The sequence below is a fragment of the Oreochromis aureus genome, linkage group 1 (assembly GCF_013358895.1).
Source record: "Oreochromis aureus strain Israel breed Guangdong linkage group 1, ZZ_aureus, whole genome shotgun sequence".
NCBI lineage: Eukaryota > Metazoa > Chordata > Actinopteri > Cichliformes > Cichlidae > Oreochromis > Oreochromis aureus.
This window is the reverse complement of record NC_052942.1, coordinates 33333044-33359238: the sequence shown is the minus strand read 5'-3', so window position 1 is coordinate 33359238 and position 26195 is coordinate 33333044. Positions and strand designations below refer to the sequence as shown.

General features: G+C 38.6%; 1 protein-coding gene across 2 annotated transcripts in view; it reads left to right on the top strand.

Annotated features, from left to right (window-relative positions):
* The first annotated feature begins 805 nt into the window (after window positions 1-805).
* adcy7 (adenylate cyclase 7) overlaps window positions 806-26195 on the top strand; it is a 64742-nt gene continuing 39352 nt past the window's right edge. For both annotated transcript variants that reach the window (XM_031746510.2, XM_031746509.2), the window contains exon 1: window positions 806-978. The gene's annotated coding sequence lies outside the window, so the exon portion shown is untranslated. The remainder of the gene's footprint in view (window positions 979-26195) is intronic.

Sequence of the window (26195 nt, the reverse complement as noted above, 5' to 3'; positions counted from 1 at the left end):
GTTGAGACAAGTTTCTGGTCTGCCTTTGACTTTTATTTTGAATTGTCTTGACTTTTTTGAATTGTCTGCCTCTTTGCTGACTAAATTAAATAATTGTAAGGTCACTTAAAATGAAAAGCAGCATTGTGTTGGGGTGTGAGGGGGACATCTCCAGAGGGGAGCTGATCTGAAAGTCTCCAAATTGGTGATCGAGAGAATGAAATGAACCATTGGTGGAAGTTGATCTAGTACAAGTACTCCTGTATTTGACTGAAAAGCTTTTATTTTGCATGCAAATATTGTATGCACCTTATACTCCACATTGTTTCAGTGATTAAAGCTTTAAAATGTACAAACCCTTCTAAAAATGTATTGAAAACTTAAACCACAAGGTGGCAGCATCTTACCAAAAAGTTTTATTGTAGGCAACTATGCTAACCAGCATTACATTCTGTGCAAGTTTGAAATTAGTCTTGAAACAAGTTTTTTTTTTTTTTTTTTTTTTTTTTTTTTTTTTATGGTGGTTTTAACAAAACTGCACAGATATTTCTAGTGTTCTCAATAAGTACGATGACAGAAATATAAATTCTGTACAGATGTTAAGTTAATGTCAAAGATAATTGAAGCCACCGTAAGCAAAAATAGTTTTAAACTCTTGTGCAAAACTACTCTTCACACAATACATCTATCTTAGTTCATAGGTTTCTCCTGCCTGAGCCTGAAAATAGTAGCCAATGCTTTCTATACTGTATTTAACCGGGTCTGTGGTCCCCCCCTCTGCCTTTTTTGGGGCTCCCATCTTTGCCCAATGTTGAAAAAAAGCTTGGTTAACGCCCCTGGTGTGTGACAGTGATGGAGGAGGGGCGTTCTCGCTTGGTGCAACGCGCGCACGGGCAATTGAAGAGTAGAGAAGAGGCGCACGGGGACCACGCACTCAATGTGCACTTACCGGTTCGTTTATGTACGATTTATTTCCCGGAAGACCTTTAAGTCTCTCAGGTAAGATGCTAAACTCTTGTTTGATTTAAAAAACAAAACAAAAACGACTCTTCCTGACACATTAACACCTGCATGCTCAAAGAGAAGGGTAACTGGTTGCACGGAAAAAAAAAAAACGGTTAACACAAGGATGTCTCAGCGGAAAACTTTCCATCTCTGGCAACACCTTTTCATTTAAGTCAAGGTTTATATACATGTGTAAATTTGCCGAAGTCTAAGTTAAATAAAATGACACTTTTCTTGATCTCCGCCTCGATTTTCCTTGACGCGTTTTTACCTGCCTGCTCTTGCCATCCAGACTGCAAGAAGTTGAATTGGTTTGTTTCGGAAATGAAGCTACTCACTCCTGGCTCGCTCTAAGCGAGCTGCTTTTGAGATTTAGAGCTTCAAATGTTAATATTGAAATCCTCTTTTTCACATATTTAGTGGGAGTTTGTTCGAGTTGTAGGTGGAGAAATTGGCTGAAACTGTGAGAAATCAGAAAGTGGATTTATCCCCCTTCTTCTAAACGGGCTTTCGGTCTGCCATGCGTTTGTGTCAAATGTGTATCTCCTCGTATGTCACCGGGTAATGACTGGTAGTGTTTCTCACTCATTTATTGAGCGCACCCATCCAAATGTAACCAGTTTATGTACTTTGGCATGGATTAAACTCTACCAGTGATCCTGTGATGTCTTTTCTCCGTGCTCTGGTGTTCTTCAAACCAACAAGTGCATTTTAGGGAAGGTAATATTTGTTTTTAATAAGTAAGTTGCTTTTTGGCAGGCTGGATGTTGCTGATTTAAAATAGTTTTATCTCTTCAAATCTCTTCCTACAACATATGCTCACCGTTTCTACCACGAATAGTGCCCCTGTCAGTGCCTGTATACTCATTTCAGAGTGAAACTGGGTTTAGTCCTTTAGTAACTGGAGCACAACACAGTGCGTGCTTCAGAAAGCGCTTTACTGTTTGAGTTTAAAATCGAAATTGAATTTGACTGATTTACAAATCAGTTTAAAATGATCTAATATTAAATGACGTTATCTGCACTTTTTAATTAGTGGTCATTAAAACAACAGAGCTGTGGAGCTGTGCTGCGAGATCCCAGAGAAGGCAGCATGAGTCATTTTTAATGAAATCAAAATAAAATATTATTAAAATCGGATGGTTAGTTAACTTCTCACACAGCGTTCGTCCATTTTTTTTTTTTTTTTTTATCAATCTATGAGATCAGATTTCATTTAAGTGGATTTAAAATGACCTTAAATTAATTTTAATAATATGTTCACAATACAGAAAAACGTTGATTCCCATATCTCACTGACAACTGTTTTCACTGGGGCTTCTTTATTTTGGAGGAAATGGTCCGTGTATTATTTGGGTGCATCACAGTGAGTGTGAGGTAGTTTTATCATCATCTTAAAGTTAGACATATTAATAGCTATTTTTGTTGTTGTGAAGTTCAGTCTGTTTCCTAAATAGAAAGCAACCGCACATTGTCAGCCCATGTATTTATTGAGCCAGCAGTGTGCATAATTTTGCCTGAATGTAATGTTACAGCACAGGTGATGTGATCTCTGAAGGCAGAACATACAGGACATAGTTTTAAGGGATTATAATGGTTAGCTGATGTATGGATTTTCAGGGAAATCTGTTTATGTACACACAGTCCACTCGCTTGCTTTGGTCTGAATAGAAGATTAGACATCAGCTGAACAGCTTACATACACAACTCGCAATATGTGGCTTTACTTGAAATCAGTCTTTGTGATAATTTATTGCAAGTAGTTTGAGAAATGATATGTAAACTCCATCACATCTGAGTATTTAATGTTGCACTTCCTCAGCTATTACTTTCCGTAAAGTGAAGCTGCAGTGAAGTCATGTCTTGGCATCGTCAGGTAGTTTAATCTGTGGATGAAGGCCATAATACTTCTCCTAAGAGCCAGGAAGAGATTGTGTAGCTGTACAAGTGACTTCTGAAAACACCAATTGGCTTTGTGTTTCTTCTCTACAAGGTATGAAAGCTGTTCTGCTGATAAACTCTTTGCTTGGCTTTAAAGCTTTTTTTTTGTTTACGCTGTGATGGCGTGTATAAATGTGTAAACCCAAGGACCGAATGGCGTATGCATTCCTGGCATCATATCAATCAGAATCAGAAGACTTTATTTATCTCCGAGGGGCAATTAACAAGGGGCAATATTCTGGGTACATGGATAGGCAAATTCTCATGTTTCTGCTTGTTTGAGCCTACTCACTGTTACTGACTCCATCGGGATAAGAGACAGCTTCTGTGGGGCGGCTGTGTATCATTTGCTTGATTACTAATCTGATCCCTTTTCCAATTCTCATAAGTACCGGCGGCTTATGGATTGACCACTTGCTGTTATTTTTAATGACATCACTTTGTTTTAATTTAATCTAGGCAGTGAAAAACATTTAAGCCTAAAATGGTGAGATTAACATGTATAATGGTCAGTGTAAAATATCTGTGAGCAAAAGAAATCAAGGGGCATTGTTTTGACGTATGGAGCTCATGTGTTTTAATGTAATGAGGGGGTTAGTCTATGCAATGGCAGTGGTGTTAAATTCTTGGTCATGGCTCAGCAGGTGAATGCGTTACTGCAATTCCCTAAATAACCCTAACCCGTTCACAGAAAAGCTGTAATCTAAATCGTAACCTATACATTAGCATTGGCCACTGGTGTGCAGTTATCCTTTGCAGTGGTATGATGTATGTAATTTTGACACAATGAAAACTGTGTTGTAATTTTGCAGATTGATTTTACAGTTTGATGCAACCAGACAGGGTTTAACTGTGAGTGCGCACAAAAAATCCCAAACTAAAACAAAACAGATTGTGGGGAATGACACCAGGGTCTGCTTTGTGATGAGCCTCTTAATAACTGGTAGTTCAGTTGTTTTGTGTTTCTTCCTCCTCTCGCGTGGAGCCTCAGCTGACCATGTAGCTAGTATAAGAAAGCAGTTTCCAGTGTGTGGTTTCAGTGCTAGCATGTCTTCATCAGTGGGGTTTGTTGTAAAACCATTATGAATACATAACATGAAAAATAGTCTGCACTGTCATGCATCAAATGTTAATGCATTGGAGTAAAATTAATCAGGTCATTTTGTAGGCTAACATAATCAAATTTATTCATGTTTGTAATTTGCATCCTTTGGTTTGGTGTTTATCTCATTAAGCTATGGCCAAATACTAACTCCACTGTTAGCAATTATCCGATAGCCACACTGTCTGTCTGTTATCAGTAAGGTAGTGGCTTCCAGCTATGGTTGAGTAATAAAGCTATAACATTAATATAGAAGGTAGGCAGCAAATGTCACCAGACAGTGTCCATTTGACAGGAAAACACAGTTATGTATCCAAAACACACTATGTCCCCATGGATATCAAAGATGGTATCGGGTATCAAGTATTTTCCTCAGTATCGAGTTTTGAAATTCGAGTATCATGACAACCCTGGTTAGCGGATACCTGAGTCTGTCTGCTGTCCACACAAAGGGTGGGCAGTATAGCCTCAAAATGATATCACAATATTTCAAGAAAATTTGCGATAATGATATTCCTGACAATATCTTTTCATTGATCCTTGTAGCTTACAGAGAGCAGCAGCAAGCTTCAACATTGTTATCAAACAGTATAACGGAAAAATATTTTCTACCTGAAATGTTATATTTAGGATCGAGTTTTTTAACCACCTGGGCCAAGCTAGCTTTTCCACCATGTAACCACATCCCTAATTTCTATCCACCTTTGCTCTTCCTGTCATAATGGAGAGCAGCCAGCGACACCTGGTGGAGTCATTTGTTTATATTTGTTTCGGACATCACCAGCTGTGTTCAAGCTTTAGTGGGAACAGTTTTCCTGTATATTATGTAAAGTATTTTGTTTTGTTGGAAGTTGTTGAAGTAGCTCAAGTTTTGCTAAATCGTCCTCAGAGGCTGACGCACGGCTCTTGCCTTCAAACTTGCCCAGGCTTGTCTCATTGTTGAGCACACTAGGGAATGTAAACACGTGGTTTCATGGTAGCAGTTATATTTCGATTTGACATTTATTAATAGTGTTTAATTGCAGACAATATGATATGGCATAGCCCTACTCCAGACATCAACAACAGCTACAGAATCTTGTTTTTGCCATTTGAGCTGAATGACGGCCTATATGGACAGAGTAATAAAGCAGAGGGCTTGGGGAGAAGAGTAATTTTAGGGCTTGGTAAAATATGTTACTGTAACTTCATTCCAGCTATCCATTATAACCCTTCTGTGTTGGTTTCCAAAAACACTTCTCTGACTATATTTGTGTGAGTTTCACTTCACCTTTGGTGTAAATATAACTTCAGTCAGATGACCTGTTTGTTTTTTTTTTGCCATGCAAACATTGGAAACCACCAAATTAAATTGCATAAGTGTTCTGCAGAAGTATGGACACCTACATGCCTCAGTTTGTGAAGGAAAAAGTACAGGTAACTCAATATAGGCATATAAACTTATGTTAAATGCACAATGTAAATGGGCATTTGCAGTGTAAATGGTGCCTTTCTCTTCTAAGCAAATGAAAGATGAGTGTGCCCTGTTTAATTTGACCCCTCCCAAGTTTTGAAACGGGTACACAAAACAAACCCATTAGTGGTTTGTTTTTTTATCATCAGTGCCGAAGAGAATCTTGCTGAGTTGTGCGTGGCTTACCTAAACGCACGCATATATATAAATGAGCTAACAGCTATGTGCAACATATACTCTTGGTTTGTGCTTGACAAAGATAATGACCTTGACAGGAAATGTGGAGAACCTTCACCGGATGCGCAATGTGACTTCTCACAGGTTTTTCTTAAGAACTAGAGTTGACACCATCTGCCAAGCTGAGAGGAACACAAGCTGTCTCTTTGTGCTACTTTCAGTATCGTTCTTGCTTGGCAGCATGCTTATTTCTTTTTGGCTATAGTGTTTATTAAAAAAAGCACTGTTTTTTTTCCACCAAGAGTGGGTGCTGGCAGCACAGAATAGCACAAGAACATATTTAAAGTTTTTAAATACTAATACATTAAAACCCTCACCAAATCTCAGGAAGCATCATTTTGAATAATGATTTTAAAGTACATGTCTGATCTCTTTGAGTGTATTGAGATGGGGTTGTGTGTCAGGATAAAGCTATTTTCCCTCTTTACTGTTGAGTACTTCCTTCCTATCAGTCTCAGTAGAGAAATTCCATCCAGATTTGTCCTCATTAAACACACACACACACACACATACACACGCAGGCAGTGTTTCTTACTAATAGGCATTTTCTGTTGTTATTAGACCTCATCATGTTCTTAAAATGCTTCTAGCCACTTACAGCACTGATAATTTCTCCAATTTCTCCCCTCTTTCCTGTCTTTTCTCTCTTCGTCTCTCATTTTTCAATCTCTCTTTCTCTCATCTGCTTCGGAGCAGGCTCTCTCGCTCTGCTCTGTCTCTCCCCTTCAGGCTCGAAAGGAGAAGGGTTCCTCTAGGTGGACAGTGTGCTAATCCTCGAACACACAGTGGGGACTAATCGGACTCATTAACTCTCGACTCTAGTGCTTTCACCCAGGGATCACAACTAATCCTTTTTCGGCACAGTCTTCATCATGCATGCTCTAAATGCTCGTTTGCTTTATCCTCTCTTGTGATTTTATTTCTTGCATAATAATAGAGACAGCTATTTTTTTTTTTAATTTAACAAAAATCAGTGCTACAGAAGGGTACCCTGTGGTCTGATCTTAGCTTTAAACATCATTTCAACTTTACTTCTGACACGGTGCCTTGATAATAAGCTTTCGATGACACGTGACAGCTCAGTGTTTAAAGCATGGATGTAAACAGCTATAAAAACAGAGCAAAAACATCGGTCAGTGAATCAGGCCACTTACTGTCGAGCGCCGGAACCACCAAGCTCTCTGGATTGTTTTCACACTGCTTGCACTTGTTCCATCTATTTAAAGTCAACCTAACCTCATCTTGCATTCACTGGTCTTAAAAAAACATGAGTCCGTGGAGAGTAGGGCGAAGATGACGTCTGGTTCGGGCGATGTCTCTGCATCCGTTTCTCCCAGAATCTTTCCCCCACAAGATGTTGTGAAACTATAGGATGAAAATGATGAGTCTCTAAAGTCACTCAAGGTTCAAATGCTGTTGTCATTGATGTCACCAGAACCATGGCTGACAGAACATTGCGTTAATACTTACTTTTATTACCCAACTCCCGTGACAGTTTGCAGTCTTGTCTTTCAATCTACTAAAGTTTAGATTCAGAATGATACTGCATACTGTACTAAGTACTAAGCTCCATAATCATGCAAACTATAACTAATCCTTGACTTTTCTTTGGAGCCAACCTGATATGACAATTTAAGGAACACGTTTTGGGGGACTTCTGCATTGCTTGCTTAGTAGGAACTCATTTTGTTTCAAGTTGGCACACAGTAGTGGTGGAAGGCAGAGGAGTGTAATTAAAATTAATAGAAATATTCCTGGGCATCAAGAACAGCTCAAGATAGAAAACAACTGACAGTCAAGGATTTTGAGCTCTGTTTATGCGGCATGTTTGTAGAAAGTAGTTGCTGTCAAAGTGGTCAAAAATATTTCAGAATTCTTCCAAGCTCTTTGTAAAATGTAGTCTGACGGTGTGACATTCGGGGTACATTAGAGGCATGTTTACATGTCACTTTTTCTAATTTTCTGTCAGTTTGGACACAAAAAAGGAAATTAAATCTTTCGTATGTTTGGCAAATGTTGAGTTGCCTTTTTAATTGCACTAAATTTTGATCTGTGGCTTCTCTGAATTACATTTCATGGTAGGCTAGTAGAGTGCTACTGTGTGTGTTTTGAATTTCATCATAGTGTGAAGCAGAAATAATAATTTGTGGTTCGAAAAATTACTTGAAGATGGTAAACAGGGTCATTACAGGAACTTTCAATTCACGCAGACATACAGTCACGGTTTTAAATCAGTGCTATTAAGGTTAAGTAAAAGAAATCTTCATAATCACTTAGGGAAAGAAATGTTAAGACGACCTGTGAAGCACAAAACCAGATGACCTGTGGCTTTCCACATACTCAAGTTAAAAGAAGGAGCCCGTGATATTTGGAGCCATGTATTTTCAGGAAGAAATATCCAGGGCAGGTTTGTCACTTAAGAGACTTCTTCAGACTTCACTGCGTACATTATAAGAGAGAGACGTGGCACACAAAGGACCCTGAATTTAACTTGGCCTGAGAAATGGTGGTAAAAGTACAACTTCTGGGTTGAATCTTTTTTTTTTTTTTTCAAAATATTATTTCAGGGCAACGTCCACATTTGATTTCATCAGTTATTACTAGATGTGATTGCAGTTTTTCGTCTCTATGACCATTGAAATCGGCATACTTTTTAGACAAACTATGACTTTACCACTTAAGTGTAGCTAGAGCAACAGCTGGCTGTTCGAAGAGCAAAAGGACGAGAAATCCTAATATGGTTGTCTTTGCTTTTTAGTCATCATTATTACACCCACTTGTTTCTAATCCCACTCTGTTTCCATTCCTTGCCCTTGGTGTCCATTTCATGGCTGTCACCACAAAAATGTGGTATGCATGACAGAACTTGCCCTCTATCAAAATGAACTAACTATTAATCCTGAAAAAATCTGTTCTGTTAATGCACATGATAAGATGCCCAAGATTTATTTCAAAGATTCTTATATAGTGAGATTTATTATGATCTACCTTAAAACGTTTCTTTCTACAAGTGCCACTTATTTTTTTTAACTTATCTTGTTTTACCCTGTGATGGGCCGGTGACCTGTCTGTGGAAGCTTGTTTCAAACACTGAAAAATGAAAACATAATTTGCTATCGATACGTCAAACTCTTGGTTTATGATTACAAAGTTTGAGTTGCATATATCCAAGTTATGACTTACTAACTAAACATTCTGAGAAAATGACTCAAAATTGAGAAAATAAGTATGTCATTAATTTGCAATTGTGACTTATGGTTGGCAAAACAATATATATATATATATATATATATATATATATATATATATATATATATATATATATATATATATATATATATATATATATATATATATATATATATATATATATATATATATATATATATATATATATATATATATATATATATATATATATATATATATATATATATATATATATATATATATATATATATATATATATATATATATATATATAGAGAGAGAGAGAGAGAGAGAGAGAGAGAGAGAGAGAGAGAGATCTATGTATAACAATATATGTATTTCTCAAAATGATATTTTTTTTAGTGCTAATTAACTTCCACACCTGTTCAGGAAGTCCCTGCCTCTCACCCAAAGTAAACTGGGATAGGTTCCACTTGATCCAGACTAACTTGATCAGCCTGACTATGATCAGGCTTCACTTAAACGCTGCTTCCCTAATAATGAAATGCAGTAAAAGCTTTACTGCAAGTTACAGCAAGTTTTAAACCAAACCTAATAATAGAGGGAATGCACCATCACTCAACTCACTTGACCACAGTTTACAGTATAAAGATTTCTGCAAACATACAAAAGAAAAACTGTTGACACCACAGGGATGAAATTGCTGCCAACTGTTGCTTCTTCCAACCTGTTTTGGCTCTCCTGCAGCTTGTGCACTGCTGTTGATCTGTGGTGTCCGCAACACAACCTATAACTAAAATGAATGGATTTGCCCATAGAGCGTCTACTTGTCACCAATGTCAGATCTGGCTTTTTGAGTCAACTATCAGATCGGGGGATCAGGGATACTGATCTCATGAAGTATTTATGCTAGTCTCCCAGCTGTTTTGCGCACTATGCACTTCAGCACTTGACAACCCGCTATGAAACTTTCCATGGTCTGCCGCTTTGTGGCTGAGCTGCTGTAGTTCCTAAATGCTTCCACTTTGCAATATTGCCACTTACAACTGATCATGGAATATTTAGGAGGGAAGGAATTTCATAGACTGACTTGTTGCAGTGTTGGAATCTTATTAAAGTGCCAAATTCAGTGAGCTCTTTGCTTTCACAAATGTGTGTAAAGGCAGACTGTGTGACAATGTGTGTGATTTTTATACAGTTGTAGGGGACTGAAAACACTTTAATTCAAAGATTAAGGGGAGTGGTCCAATACTGTGAATTCTGTGCCCAAATACAAGCAACAAAACGACGACTGCATGAGAGTGTTTTCTTTCTAAGGTTATGGAGAAACCCCTTTAGGTATTGCTGTTGGGGGGTTTTTTGGGGCTGTTTTTCAACTTTTGAAGTAGGTTTTTAGGGAAATAAATGGTAGGACAATAACTACCGTTACTGTTTGCTCTCTTGTCATCCTCTAGTGTCCAGTTTCAATCACACTTGTTCAGACTACTAATGTATCTTGCCAGGAAAGCTCTCTAGGGGCCATAAAAGGCCATGCCCTCTTAGTTTTGCTGTTTGGAGAGGATCAGTGCTGCTGAGATGGGATGCTTTGGAGTGCCATTAGAGAAATGCCTCTTCACCCCATTTGTTAAATTGTTCCATTTCCTGGACACCCTCCTCACCCACAGCGCTTTTGTGTCAACACTCATTCTAATCTGCCTTCAGCAGTTGGGTGATAAGATACATTTTGATGTATGTACACAGTCAAAGCAAAACATTTGTTTCTTGCCAAAAAGAGCCAATCGATACTATATTCAGATTTATGAATCTTGTCTAATGCGCCTGTGATGTACTGGCAAGAGATTTGTTGGCTGTAAAATGTTTTCGTGTCCCATAGATACATACGAGATGACCTTTTTGTCTCTTACTTCTTGATCGAAAGCCGTATTGAACATTGAAATGCCCTGCAGCTGGCATGAGGCGATGCCTGCCTCCTCTGAATGCTCGTTTGAGTTTGGATGGTGCAGATGTGTGGGTGTCCTGCTCTTTCTCTCTTACTTTTTTTTTTCCCTCCCAATTTCATTTTCAGAGTATTGTGCTTGCTGTGGTTCAAGGACATTATGTAATGCTTATAAGAGCACCTCATCTGGAGAAGTGCCATTGAGACACAGAGTTTGCAGAACTCATTTTAGAAATGAAAACTTGCCTGTGAAAGACATTAGTAACTCAGGATAGGGCTGCTCGATTATGGCAAAAATGATAATCACGATTATTTTCACTGAAATTGAGATCTCGATTATTTGACGATATTTATTTAACAATAACAATGTATTGAATAATGGCTTTAAAGATTGTCAAAAATAATATAAAATAGTGTGCAAATACTGATTACAGTGCAAATGTTTGCAATATAAAAATAAATGAAAATGTAAACATCTATGTTTAGTGAACTTCAAAATACTGCACAATATTTGATCCACGTCTGACTCCATGAACCCATAATGTTTCCACCAATGTTCCCTCTAATTTTTCATGTGTCTGAGCGAACACACAAACTCCCTGAGCGTTCCTTGGACCACTGTGAGTGACATCAGACGTGTGCACTGTGGTCACGCCAGCATCTAATCCATCCAAGTTACATGGTTTATTAAAATAATCAAATTACAGCATTTACATTTATGTTAGACTACTTTTAATTAACTGCTTTAGCCCACTTACAATGAAAATTTAAAAAAATCTTGTTCATGACCTGTGTAGTATGTTAACACTATTGGAAGTAAAAATAACTTTAACTCCAATTTTGAAAACACAACTTTCTTTCTTTTCTTTTTTTTTCATAAAGCTCTGACTTGTATTATGAGTCTGTGGTCTGGGAGAGAGTCCTGTAACTCTCTGTCTGCCAAATACAGTATATAATGACCAATGTTGGGCAATTAATTATATAGTTACTACTTCAAAAAAGTAACTCAGTTTGGCAAACAACAAAGGTTTTAGCAGCTATTTTTTTTTTTTTAATGCAGCCAAGGCGTTTTTAAATAAACATTTCAAACTATTTACAGAACAATCAGCTGTTCTGCATCAAATCTGATGCCACACAAATTATTTGTGCCACTCGAAAAAATAATTTCTGTCCACTATGAGATAAAGGAGAACAACAGCCTGATACCTGCAGGCCTGACAACAGGAGATGTATCACTCCTGTAACACCTGTAACATTCAGCAGCCGCCTCATTGTTCTGACACACCAACAAAACTATTGACTACACTACACACTAACTACACAAGATTTGCGCTAAACGTCTCAAATCTCTCACATCTCAGAACACCTCCGTCACTCCTAAAACTTCCCCGTTTCTTAACAACTAGATGCCACGTTGCCATATCATTTTTTTGATTGGTCGACACGGTACTTTTTTTCACCAATAGGAAAGGGTGGGGTTTTTGGTTTTGTTTTTGCTCACAGGCGGAGAGTGCTTTCGAGCGTTTTCCTTATAAAACGCCGTTTTTACCGTTTCTTCCCGCAGTAAATATAAATAACGATAGTATTCAGGAAGAAAACCAAACATTGCATATATCTTTATCATAACTCTGGTTTTACGTGGCCTATCAACACAATTTAAAAACTGGTATAAAGTCCACACTTTTTCCGTCAATTGTTCCGTCTGTCCTGCTCACATCTCCAATGGTTGTACACGTTGTCATTAATGTGGCTTCACTGCACATCAGCCACGCCGCTTTGCCAGCTAAAACACCGGTGTCGGCACATAAGGACGCTGTCATAGCCTGTCAACGACGTTGATTGGCTGCGTATATAGGAATGTGAATCGCATTATTGGCTGAACTATGGGATAAGGTGGCATCGTTCTAATCCCATACAGGAGCAGCCAGTCACTTACTGACTAACACTGCAAAACAGAATTGTTAAAGTTTTAATTTTAATTTCAATTCAGGTTAGATTTTTTTTGTGCGCAACGCAGATTTTCTGTGCGCAGAGACCGTGCCAGCAGTGCGCAATTGCGCACGTGCGCAGCTTAGAGGGAACATTGGTTTCCACACCACTGAAGTCGTTTTACCTCTCTTTTCAACCAACGGCATTCTTTCTTCAGCAGCCATTATCCTCTCCTCTCCAAATAACTTCTGCTTAGCTTTCCGAGCTTCCCTCGGGTCCTCTTAATTGTTGTGACACGTGTTCGAAACGCAGAGAGGTGCGCTCGATTTGCCACACGGAGCAGCGCGAGAGTAAAGCACGAGGGAGGTGCTAATAATCGGCTCAGTCATTTTTAATGATCGTTGAAAACCCAGATCGTAATCTAGATTAAAATTCGATTAATTGAGCAGCCCTAACTCAGGACACTGAACCGAAAAGGAATTCAGCAGGTGAATAACTCTAAGACAAGGAAAGTCTTTAATTTTACCAATTTTTGAAGGATATTTAGGGAGTGATGTAATATTCAAGGATATAATGCAAATATTACTTTTCTTACAGTTAATTTGCTCGGTGTATATATTTTTTCCTATAGAGCTTTTTAGCCTCAAGCTTGTGGTTATTTAGTTGGTACACAGTGCTGCTCTTGGTGTGTGCTGTTTTGTGTTTGTGCATTCACATTTTCAGAAATATGTAGTGTTTGCATGCCACAGGGAGGCTTGCGGCACTTTGCTGCTTCAACAAGCTGCTCATTGTGCTTGGCTGGTTAATGAGTGATTAGCCAGGATTGGCTCTCTGTTTGGGAAGAAGAGCTGGTAGATGACCTATCGAATGAATAGTGCAGAGACTAAGATAAAAGCTGGGAATGCTGTTGGAAAAATGTCAGATGGGTCTTGGGGTGCACAATTTAAATTGGAATAGATAAGATTATGTTTCGGGTAAACTGAAAAGCACATGCCTTTATGTAGACGTCATAGTTGTGCCTTATCTGGTCAACTAGGGTTATTCAAGTATTTTTATATTTGGTTTCCAGATAATATGTTGATATATACAGACCCAAACTGCAAAAGTTAAAAAAAAACTACAGCATATATCAACACTAGCCAAAACGGTGATCATGAACTATAATGAAGATTTTTCCTATTTTGGTAATGGAACAGAAAATGTTATCAGATTGTTTCATAGAGTAGTATGCTGTTTGAGCTTTTTAAGTTTTTGAGTTATTTGTGCAATGGTGGCATACTCGTTGTTTTTTTTTTTTTGTTTGTTTGTTTGTTTTTTTTGGTTCTGTTTTTTTTGTTTTCTTTTCTCATCTGGTCAGTCTTTACCCACCCAGAGACGGCAAAAATATATCTACCAAAACTGAACTGGGGTGGATCTTTAGAAATATCAGTTCTCAGTTGGTAAAGTCATCATTTTGGCTGACACATATGTCAGTGCTTATCAACATATGAACAACAGAATTTGAAACGGGGAAAAAAAATACAACTAAAGAGTTATCTGTACAATGCGGAACTGCTGCATCCATCTGGCTCTGTTCCTTTTAGAAATCCCAATGCTCCTGCAGCCACTTGTAATAGAGTTGCCTGTAGAGAATGACCTGCTTCCAAACTCTCAGCAAGCGTAAACTGCCTGCAACATGTCAGGACTTAGGAGCAAAGCACCAGCTCTGGCTTAAGGGAGCGCCTCATCCTTGTTCTGTTGACTTAGCCAAAGTTACTTGGCTATGTTCTCTTTTGGGTTTACTCTAAAGCATGGGTGGAGTTTACAGCCATAATGTAATTTATTTCAACAAACACTGGTCCACCTGTAGCACTGGTTACACTGCACTAGACAGAAGGAGACAAATACACAAATCAAGGAGGGTGTCCATGTGGTTGATGAGAATCTGTGACTGTGGTAGTGGTGACACAGTGGAAAGATAACTCATTTGCCAAAAGGATTTCGAATAATACTATGTAATTGCTTCTGATGCTGCAGGGCAACAAAAAAAAGCTTTCTTTCGTGCAGTATTAGCATAGCTATGTAGGCCAGCCTGCAGTGTAGGAAGATGACAGACGAGTAAGTGACATTTACACCAGGGTAGAGAAGAAAGGTCTTGGCCAGTATCCCAAAAAGTTGATTCTGTTCATCTGGACGTTGCGTTTTCACTGGAAGAAACGTTTCATGACTTATCCAAATGACATCTTCAGTCTCAGTTGACTGGAAGTGTTTTATTCAAATGTACGGTCTATAAGGTTGAGGAAACCTGCAGTCAGCCAGGACTGAAGAAATGACTTGGATGAGTGACGAAACGGTTCTCCCACTGAAAACGCAATGGCCTGATGAACAGAATTGAGTATGCATTAGGATGTCTTAGCCAGTATTTTAAGTATTTATAACCAGTTCTGTTAATTTGAGTTTTATTGTCAGGCATAATATAGGCATTTCTCAAAGTATTAGAAATAGCAGGAAAATACATTGATTTTTGTCAAATAAAACAGTAGTGATATACTTTACTTTTTACAATTTATATAAATTCGGGGTGTTTAAAAAAAACTAAACAAAACAAAGTTATTATTTTTACTATTTTTTTTGACACATCCCACTGTAATATCACTGTCATAAATAATAAAGTTACCATCTGATTGCATCACAAACCTCATGTAATTGGGGATTCCCCAAAGGTCTCGATGGGAACACCCTGTACATGTAATGGGCAAATTATGATTTGATATCCTCCTTTTCTCTCTTCTTTAATACAGTTCTGTCAGACGCTTCTTTCTTTAGAATCAGAGTTCTTCTTCCCCACCGTCGCACCATAGTTTATCTTCTGATTGTTTACATTCTCTCTTTAATATTGCATGATCTTTTCCTTATGATTTAAAGCACCTTCTTGTTAGCCTCCGCACATATATAGTTTAATTGAATGCTTGTGTTTTGTTGTGTAGAAAAAGAAAGCCACCATCTTTAAAATGTCGTTTCTTCCGCATACGCCACACTCACTTCATCCTTTGTGGGGCTGTCACATGGGTCACTGCCAACGCCATTTGTGAGGCAGTGGTCCAGTGGAGCAGCCCAAAGCTTCAGGCTCAGGTGTCACACGGTCAAAAGACTGGTGTTCTGTTAATGCATTGTAAGCTCATCTATTCTGGCTTGGTGATCTATCTTCTAGTTGATAGTTGTTGTAGCAATAAAGATTTGTGTTATGCATTTGTGGCTGCATCGCTCTCATTTGTCAGTAATCATGGAATGGATTTCAGTTTTAGAGCCTTTTAAGGATCATTACTGCTCCTCTTGATGACAGGAACCGTGTGCCCATAAATGAATAATAAATGCTTGGTTCTTATCTGCATCTGTGCTTATCTATCCCAAATAGATTTACTGTTTGTCTTGACAAGACTTAAAATCTGTCATTCCTTTCATAACAGCATCCATCTGTGACTAATTATGCAGTGGCTGCAGGTTCCTTTTTTTTACGAAACTGTCCTTGCACAGTTGTTAGGGAAATGAGTCACGGTTGTTAAGGAAGTGAAATGGTGTGCGGTCGACTGTATGTCGCAGGGTATGACTGGCCTTCATCTGAGAGCTCTCCAAGCACGCAAAACCTCTGCAGTTGTTTGATGTTTGAGCTCTGCAGATCTTCATCCACATTTGGAAATAAAGAGAAAAAATGGGAACAATGTAGAAATGTGATTGTACAGCTTATGTTTATGTATATCTTAATTGGTTTTAGTGTGATAGAGCAATCCAAAACTCATGGCAGCAACATCCGCAGTCAGTTACTCTGCGTTGTGTGGTAAGTGTGATCAAAGCAATGATTGGTGACAGCTGACAGCATACTGAACAAAAAGCTCACTGTGTTCCTCTTTTACATGACTCCCGGGTGATGCAAGAGTGTGTCAAATACCAATACTGTGTGTGTCTGTGTGTGTGTGTGTGTGTGTGTGTGTGTTCCATCTCTCAACACAACACAAGGTTTTTAGTTAACCTTTGTATCACTATGAACAAGTATTTTGATGGTTTTAAGAAACTGGAAAATTATAGTGTTTATAAAACTCACTTGCAGACTGTAAAAGCTGCTTCTTCAGTCAGTTCAAGTGAAGTAAAAAGCTAGCAGACACTGAACTTTTACCAGAATTATGCCTTTTTGCTGGATTTGATTAAGTCACTTGATTGTGATAGTTGTAAGTTTATACATTTGCACTTTTTCTACATATGCAGTAAAAACAAACTGTTTCCGACACGTAGACTTTACCTCCTACATTTAAAAAAAAAAAAAAAACCAAAAAACATTTTCTCTGTACAAGATACACATATACCATCTGCAGTCAAATTAATTTTGCACATTGGAGTCGCTCTTATTTTAGAAAATAACCAGCTAGTCCCAGTCTTTCCTTTTCCATGTTTAACCCCTGGCTGGCTTGCTGGGAACCCTTCATGTGTTAGGATCCACAGAGAGACCTTTGGCTAATTCCACCATCTTGGGCAGCTAATAACTGTCACTGCTGCACTGCTGACATGTTCCTTCTATACTATGAAGATGTGCACTGAGGTTTTATTTTGAGTCATTCTCACTTTTTTGTCATAGTACTGTTGCTTCTTGAGGTTTTTTGTTTGTTTTGTTCTATATAGATATTTTTTTTCTGTCCCTGGATGATCCGAAGAAGTAAAATAATCAAAAGAACCATCACACCTAAAACTCTAAAGACTAATTTATACTGTGGTGAATCTTTGTAGGTCCTTTGACGTAACCTATGCAAGAGCATTCATGCCTGGTGCATGGTGCATTATGCATTAATTAGAGCGCATGGTAGAAACAAAGAAAATGCTGGGACTTTTTTTTTTTCTTTTCTAGGAAGGTGCACATCAGATTATTTAACACAGAAGTTAAAAGCCCATTTAAAAAGCTGCCATATTTTATTCTGTAGCTGATCACATCATATCTGTCCCAGGAGCAGTCAAACCTTTGTTCTTACATCAGTAGTAATTTAAACTGATCAGTGAGTCATTTTTAAACCAGAGCTTCCAGTATTTTGCCTGGTAGCTCAAGAAAAGTTAGGTTTATCAGATTAAATAGCTGAAGTTGTTCTTGTAATATGCCAGATGCATGCTTAATAAGTATTTAACGAAATAAAAGTAATTAAATATGTGGAACTAATAACCCTAAAAATACTAAAATTAGTTCAAGGTTAGCTTCAGATTTAATCAGCCTTCTTACTGAAGGATGTTTTCCTTCTTTCCACAGGCTACTTATAGAAACTATCCATTTGTTAACTCTTTCTTGGGTTGAACAGTAACTTTATATTGCCCCTGTTTAAACATGGATACAAACTCGCCCTTTCTAGATGGAGTTGGCTGTCCTTATTGGGCAACTGGAGTGATGCACAAAACAGGGTGAGTTCTTCACACCTGGATGAGCTCGTCTTTATGCTGCACAGTGTGAGACTGTGACTCATATTTGGGAGGGACTGCAGTGAAACTGAAGTAACTCATGTCCGTTCCTTTGAGAGATCCTGCACAGACAGATGCTCAGTAGGAGTAACCTTGCTTTCACCCAACACAGCCAAAAACTCTTCTTCCCACTCAACCACAGAAACCTGAGAATTGGTACTGCTGCCTGAAGACATTCCTGACTGTGTAGCTGTTCATGAGCAGTGCTTTTATGCACATTTCTTGGCTTACAGTGGCAAAACATAAGGGGAGGTTTTTGCAAAATGTGTAACTCTAACCCTGCTGCATACTTTCAGACTGCCAACAACAAGGCCTCCATTCAGAATTGGAAAGAAAGTGTGAGCCAATGTAAAGCCTACAATGAAGTGGAGCACAGACTAAACACAAATCGGATGCCAGTCATATGGGGAGGCTGATACAGGAACAAACATTTTAAGAGTGCTAATGAAGACACTCGGCAAAGAGACAAGGATGCTATTAGTCAGCCCTCATTTACTCCAGTCATCCATAGCTCCCAGGAGGCATTTGAGGTAATGAGATCCCTCTGTGCTCTTTCTGCGTCACTCCCACTGTCTGACCTCTCTGTTGCTGGACAGCTGTAATTGAAGGCTTAGCAGAATGCGCCGTGCCATGCAGCACTTATAGCACATGCTGTCAGCATTTCTTTCGCTCGTTACACGTGTATTATTTTCCACTGCATGGCTATTTGTCCCACACATGTACAGCAGGGAGTCACTCAATCAGTCTGGTGCTGAGACTTTTGACAAGTGTTTGGCTTACTCCAATAGTTAATAATATTGTACTTGTCTCCATGGGGAAATGTCTCATCTGTTTGACCTGTCCTAACCACAATCATACAGCAATCATAGAGCAAAGCTTGTGGATCTGCGCCAGTACACAAGCTTGCGCCTTGTGTAAGTGTAATGGCAGGATTATTCCTGCATAACGTGTCAATCTTATGGTGTGGGAGGAAAAGAGAAACTTGCAAATGCGGTGATGCAACATTGATAATTACCATGCTACTATAGAAGCAATCAAATTTTCCTCTTTTCCACTGCTGGGGTATTTAGATTTTCCTAAATACCCCAGCTTTAATCCTTTCCTGAATTTGTCACTCATGTTCTGTGGGTTGGGAGAGTATTGCTCAATACACAAGGTACATTTACCTGGAGGCAATATTCAAGTGCTGAAAGACTTGCCCTTTGACTTGCATGCATGCCTGCTTGAATTTGATCACATGTCAGACTCGAGGCCCTGCACCCAGTGCAGGACACATGTCAAACTAAACTGGTGATCATATATCCTTACTTCACTAGCAAATATCCTAACACACATCAGCATGGTTGGAAAAGTTGATGCATAAAGCAGATCATTTCACAAGAGTACTTCCTCTCTGAGGTCCATGTATTTGTTTGCCGTGAGAAAGACACTGTTTTTAGGTCATTTTATTGTTTGAAATCACACACCAGCAGAGCTGTGGAGCCCAGAATCTTTATTAATATTATTCCTCTCATTATTTTTACTGTTATCATGTTCACACTTGTGAAGCAGGCAATGTCAGGCTTGTAGGATACCCGAGGATATAGTTTGTTTAACTGATTGCTCCGTATTACCACCAGTTATAAATTTTAGCTTTGTGAAGAAGGTTGATCCTTTAGTGTAGCTTCGAGTGTAATATTATTTTGTTTAACTAAATGGTATACTATTCAGAAATAGCTTTATGTGGACCCAGTTGTACATGAGAAAGCTATGTGATACTTCATCAACTCTAAACTGTATGTAGGTTTCTGGTCCTTGATGTGAGTGAGTTTGACACCCTTGGAGTAAATTGCAGCAGGTTGTGTGTTTTTCCTCTTTAAAAAAAAGGACTTTTCAAAGTGAATTGATCCCTTGCATAGCATTTGTATTTCATGTAAACCCTTGAAGAAATAAGAGCACCACAGTGCTGGCAACAACTACTCTGAAGAGATGATAAATATCCATCTTCAGGGAGCTCATCAAACATGCGCTAAAGCGATAAGATGGCCATTGAGGAAGACAAATGCATAATGATTTCATAACTGTAGCCAAAGTCCCACAGCTATTCTGATTAAATGGGCGTTTCATGTAAACACCAAGCCACTACTGTCAACTCACCAGTCGTGTAATAGGACTGTTGGCCACTTGCATAACTTTTGCTTATTCCATGCTCTTGGGATCAGTTTGCCTAGTGTGCTGTGTGCGAGTGTCCAGAGACAGGGTGTGTTTGACAACAGTCGCTGGTCCTCTTAATTTTGGGCCAGAGCCAGGCAGCTGTTGAAGCCTTTGCAGACAGACCGACTCCTCCCTGCATGTAAGCAAAGTGTCATATAAAATCTCCAATCATGAGTTGAATTCCTGAAGCAGTTTTAATACGCCTTGTTTATATTCTTATATCAGATTTGTAGAAATAAAACAAAAAAAGGAAAATATTTTACAAATAGCTGCTAAGATTATTTTTAAGATAAAATTTGTTCTTAAAGTCGGCAAAGATTCGTGCAGTGACTGCATAGATCAGAGCCATGACTACTATTTCATATTCCAAATAAAACATTTTTAATATCCATTTTTAGGAGGTTAATAACACTAACACCTACTCCGCCTAAATCCCACCACTGTACACAGATGTTTTGAATAATAACGAGTTTGTGCTTGCTTCCTGGCCTCCCACCCACAAGCACTGCATAAATAATTTTTCTACAGGGTGAAAGCATTTTGTAAGACTCTTATTCTCTACTTGTTTGTTTTTTGTTTTTTTTTGTTTTTTTTACCATCTCAATTATGCATTTATAAAAATATACATTTTGAACTTTTGGAAAATACCTGCATCAGCCATTGCAAAGAAAATGAAGCGAATTTTCAAAAAGTGACACATGAGGAGGCGGAGCACAGTGGCTAAGTTCAGGCAGGCTGATGTTGACCACAGATACTGGGAACAAGTTTATTCACTTCACATGTATGAAACTGCTGATAAGCTGCCTCTGATAAAAAGGCTACTTTTTCAGTTTGCAGAATTTAAGATGGTTCTGATTACTCGGAAACCTTGGTCAAAGATTGGGAGCTCTCTGTCATACCAAGTAAAGCTTTCCATGGTGGAAATTGTTGCTAACTAAGAGGTGTCCTCTTGCTTTTGAAATTTTTTTCCACACATCTCTAAACACTGTGCTGACATATTCTTGGTTTGTTGTGCATGCACTGCATGTTTGTGGTTTAAGTTAATCTCAGTAGTACTGTACAAGTGTCAATGAAACATGTTTCCACAAGAGTTTTTTCAGCCTAGAAAGAAGTTGATTATAATTAGTTAATTCATGTACTTCTAGCTAGAATGATCTGTAAAAAATGGGTATTATTTGTAATATCAAAACCTACAAAATGGTAAACAAAACTGTAAAACGATTCTAGTGCAGCACACAAAGCAAGTGTAAGCTGGCCCCTTCCAAGTTGTAATTTAAAATTGTACTGTAAATGTACTGGTGGTTATAGCGAGAGCAGTAGATGATATCAGTTTAACTCTTTTACTTGATTTGGCTTCAAGGTAAAGTATGTTTATGTATTTGTGTATCAAGCTTTAGTTACATTGTTTGTTTTTCATCTTTCTCATAATGATCCATCAGCACCTGTCTGGGGAACATTATTTTGACCTTATAATTTCTTTGCCTACCAGCTTCACAGCTGACAGTACTTCCTGTCAAAGCTCCTGCCAAAAACAACCAACAAGAAATAGCAGCTCTACTAGCATGCTACATGTTTGAGCTCTATGCTATGTGTAAACTTTAGTCATATGAGTTACAACTGCATGTCTAGAAGTCTCTTTTTATATCAGCAGGCTTTGTGTGGGATTTAGACCTTCAGATTTCAGGTCACATGTGCATTCACCTTCATTGTTATTATCCCTTTGAACTTGCCTTCAGACAGACATTAAATCTGTACTGTACATAGCACCACAGCTGTGGCTCTTTCCTTGTACTTCGCAGTAATGTGATTTATGTGTCTGAATAGAACAACTACAGACTAATGTGGAACCAATCTAGAACTAGACCTTTTCAATAAAACAAACAAACAAATAAAATCAAACAGTTTCTCATGGAAGGGTGTGTGTTGCTTTAGTTTAAAGGTGATAGGTATGGCCTTACAGTACATATTTGTTTAGCTAGCTATGGTTTTCATATTATTTTGCAAGTGTGTTTGCAGTGCTGTTGGAGGATGACATGCAGCAATGAGTTGGAATACAACATTCAAAATTTGATATATGCTAACATAACAATTAAATATGACTGCGGATGAAGCCAGTGTCCACATGGACTGACTCGGGGAATGTTAATCTCCTCGATCTAAAAGCTTATTTCACACTAATGCAGCACTGTATCTGAACAGAAGGTCAACCAGTATAAGGGGTAACTTGCTTGTTTAGATTCCACTTAAACCTGTGTGGGAATTTTAACTATCTGATGCTGTGACTACAGAAAGCACCCAGCTCTGTTACTCTCAGTTTAAGGGTTTTTTTTTTTCTTTCTTTTGTAGGACTGGTGCAGAAAATGTTTGTTTCTTTGTTAGGTACACCTGTTCAGCTGCATGTTAACACGTGTCTGATTAGCCAGTCACATGTTAGCAACTCAGTGCATTTAGACATTAGACATGAAAGAAAGGTGATGAGGTGACTCTGAATGTGTCATTGTTGTTGGTGACTGACAGGCTGGTCTGAGTATTTCAGAAACTGCTGATCTACTGGGATTTTCCCACACAACCATGTCTGGGGTGATTTACAGAGACTGGTCCAAAAAAAGGGAAATGAGCAGCAGTTCTGCCCTCTTCATGCTAGAGGTCAAAGGAGAATGGTCAGACTCCTTTGAGCAAATAGGAAGGAAATGGTAACTTAAAAATCTACTCATTACAAACAGTATGAAGAACTGCATTGTTGAACACACTACATGTCAAACCTTGAGGCAGATTGCCTACAGCAACAGAAGAGCACACTAGGTGCCCCTCATGTCAGTTAAGAGCAGGAAACTGATGCATTTCACACGGGCGCACTAAAGTTGAATAATAGAAGATTGGAAAAATGTTGTCTGGTCTGATGAGTCTCAATTTCTCCTGCAACATTCATATTGTAGTGTCACAGTTTGGTGTATAGAACATGAAAGCACAAATCCATCGTGCCTTGTGTCAACGATTCACGCTGCTGCTGCTGCTGGTGGAGTATTGGTGTGGAGATATATTCTTGACACGCTTAATAACAGCTGTTGCTCACTATGTCTTTATGACCACAGTGTACCCCTCTTCTAATGGCTGCTGGATATCCAGCTGGATAATGTACCACGTCACATAGGCAAAATCATCTCAAATGTATTTTTGGAACATGAGTTCACTGTATTCAAATGACCTCCACACTCACCAGATCTCAATCCAGTAGTACACTTTCAGGATGTGGTGGAGATTCACATATTGGATGCGCAGCTGACAAACTTTGTGTCATCATATCAATACGGACCAAAACCTTCGAGGAATGTTTCCAGCACCTTGTTGAATCTGTCATGTAGAATTAAGGCTGAACGAGTTCCAGCCTGGTACTGGAAAAGTGTACCTAATGAAGTGGCTGGTGAGTGCATGCGTTAGTAGTGTATATCATTTTTGATGCAGAAACTCCACCACTGCAGGAATGTGATAAGTATAATAAAGAAAGATTAGTGTGTTTATAGAAAAAATTTTCCTGGGACAGACTCTTTCAAAACAAAGATTGACATCAGTCTGGGGTGTGTCCAAAGAAAAACAAACGCATGCATGTACAGCTCAACTGAAGCAAACATTTACCCGTCTTCTTCTTGTACTATTGTGTAATAGATACTATGTAATTGCACTGTTTGTTTGTGTTGTGTTGAGACCCATTTACCACAATTTGTTTTCAATGTGGAGCAAGACGTCAACCCACTAAACAAACATTCACAAGCAAATATTGAGAATCTAAAATATGTTCGTGCACACATGCATATAGTGCAGTTCCACTGAAACCTCTGCATAAATGTAAATGTTTTACATATAATAGTAAACCTATATGGTTTTAGATTTTTATATTCCTCTTTGATTGAATATTAACGAATCGCCAAAGACATGCCTCTGATGTTTTTCCATCTTTTGGTGTCCCTGTCTCAGGATCCTGGTCAGACATGACCGATGACAGATGAGGGTGTGGTGTGGCACATCTCACACATGCATACGCGCACACACCAGCAGAGTGTCGTTTTTATTAGAGCACTCCAAGAATTCGATTATAACTAAAGGCCTTGCATTTCTGCCAATTTCAGGATTGACCTCCATTGTCTGTACTTCCCAGAGATAATAGAAGATGTCATCCAGTACATTTTCCCCGAATGCCCGGAAATTGCATGTGATCTTTGCCTCTGTGGCCACACAGAAGAGTGCTGTAGGGTGGGTTTACTCATTTATACCCATGTGAAAGCTTTAGTAGTGTTTTACTCGTTATTCACTCGTAGTTAAAGGATGTTCAGACTCCTCAGTGGCATGCTGCTAAAGTGAAAGACAACCAGCGCATTCATGTATGAATGCACATTATAAATTATGAACACAGTTAAAACAAGACTAGTTATAACAGTAGATTAGTAGATTGTAGAAAACATGCACCAGATGGCCCTGTCAGCAGACAGAGCTTTATGGTAGCCTGGAAAATTACCATCACCGTGTTGATCTGAAGCTGTCTCCCATTTCTGTTGGAGTAGCTCTGCATGATATCCATGGTAGGTAGGTTTTGTTTCGCTGTGTAAACAGCTCTCCTCTCTGCTAGATGCAGATGTTGAGATTTCTCTGAGTGGTAATGCCGGTAGTAAGCTGGCTGGCGTACTAAGGGATAATTATGGTTTTCTTATTGGTGGCGGCGGCGGTGGTGGTGGGGAAATGGGCTGGTGCATACAGAGGGGCCCTTCTGCTACAGATTTACAGGATGGAGCCTGTCTGGTTATGAAACGTGACATGGGGATGTGGCTGGCTATACCAGCTGGAAACAATGGTCTCTCTCACCGTAGAGCATTCTTTCCACTCTTTCTTACTAAACTTTCGCTACAAATTACATCTTTTTGGGAAACAAAACATTCCACAAAGGTCATCTCACATTGTGCGTCATCAATCTTATATATGTTGAAAGCACAAATACAAATATGGAACGGGGTCAAATGGCTACAGTAACATTTGTAATCAAAAACAGCCTCACAACATGTATAGTTCAGATAGTTCAGATCATTAAATATGAAGAGCTGTGAAGTTTTCTAAAGATTTCTGTCCAGGTAAATTGGACTCACGTGTGATGTATCCACATGTGGAGTCTGCCATAGTGAACACTCGATGACTTTTAGGTATTTTGTATAAAATAATTACTTTGCCCAGACTCACTCACCGTTTAATTCCGCTTGAGGCAAGATGATGAAGATGATGGAAAAAGTATAAAATACATCCAGTGTAAGCAAAACATTTTGTGAGCATATTAATCTGTGGAAGGATCATTAACATTATGTTATGGGTGACATTTTTCTTTGGGTCTACAGGTGTTTTCCCAATCCATAATGCATATGAGAAGGAAATGGCTTAGACAAATTCAATCAGTGCTTTCCCAGGATTGGATTTGGATGATGGTTGATATGTTTAGATGTAAATTCTATGCTTCTTTAAATCAATAAGCTCCTCTTTGGAGTGCTCTTTGTGTCAAGCAGAAAAATTGGTGACTTGAGCTCGGTTTGTAGAAGCAAATGTGAAACAGTCGAGCAGCAGCAGCCAGCTTCCGAGCACGTGGCGTTTTCGCTTGCACTTCCTGTATTTATTATCAGCAACAGCATTTAAAGCTTAAATCATTGCTGAAATAGCATCCTGCTAATATTGTTAAGGGTCAGCAGCTCCCACTGGTCAACATGGTTAATTTAATACCAGTAGACAGTACTGGGAGGAGAGTTGGA